The sequence below is a fragment of the Sinocyclocheilus grahami genome, unplaced genomic scaffold (assembly GCF_001515645.1).
Source record: "Sinocyclocheilus grahami isolate Dianchi unplaced genomic scaffold, SAMN03320097.WGS_v1.1 scaffold509.1, whole genome shotgun sequence".
NCBI lineage: Eukaryota > Metazoa > Chordata > Actinopteri > Cypriniformes > Cyprinidae > Sinocyclocheilus > Sinocyclocheilus grahami.
Window position 1 is genome coordinate 592,087 of NW_015505688.1, and position 245 is coordinate 592,331.

Below are 245 nucleotides of genomic sequence, written 5' to 3' on the forward strand. Positions count from 1 at the left end.
GGATTGGGAAGGCTCAGCCTCAGCTTCTTTGCCCTCCTCAGACATTTCCTGCTTTTGCTGGGCTGATCCCAGCAGAGCACTGGCCCCTGAATCAGACAATGTTAATGAAATAACATCATCCTTCAGCGGCTTACTCTCGTGCACAGCCGACGATCGCGAAGGGAAACCCCCCTTCAAACTCATTGGCCAGATCCACCTGCGATCCCCACAAGCTCATTCCCTTCTGTGCCTCAGCTGCGGCGGGG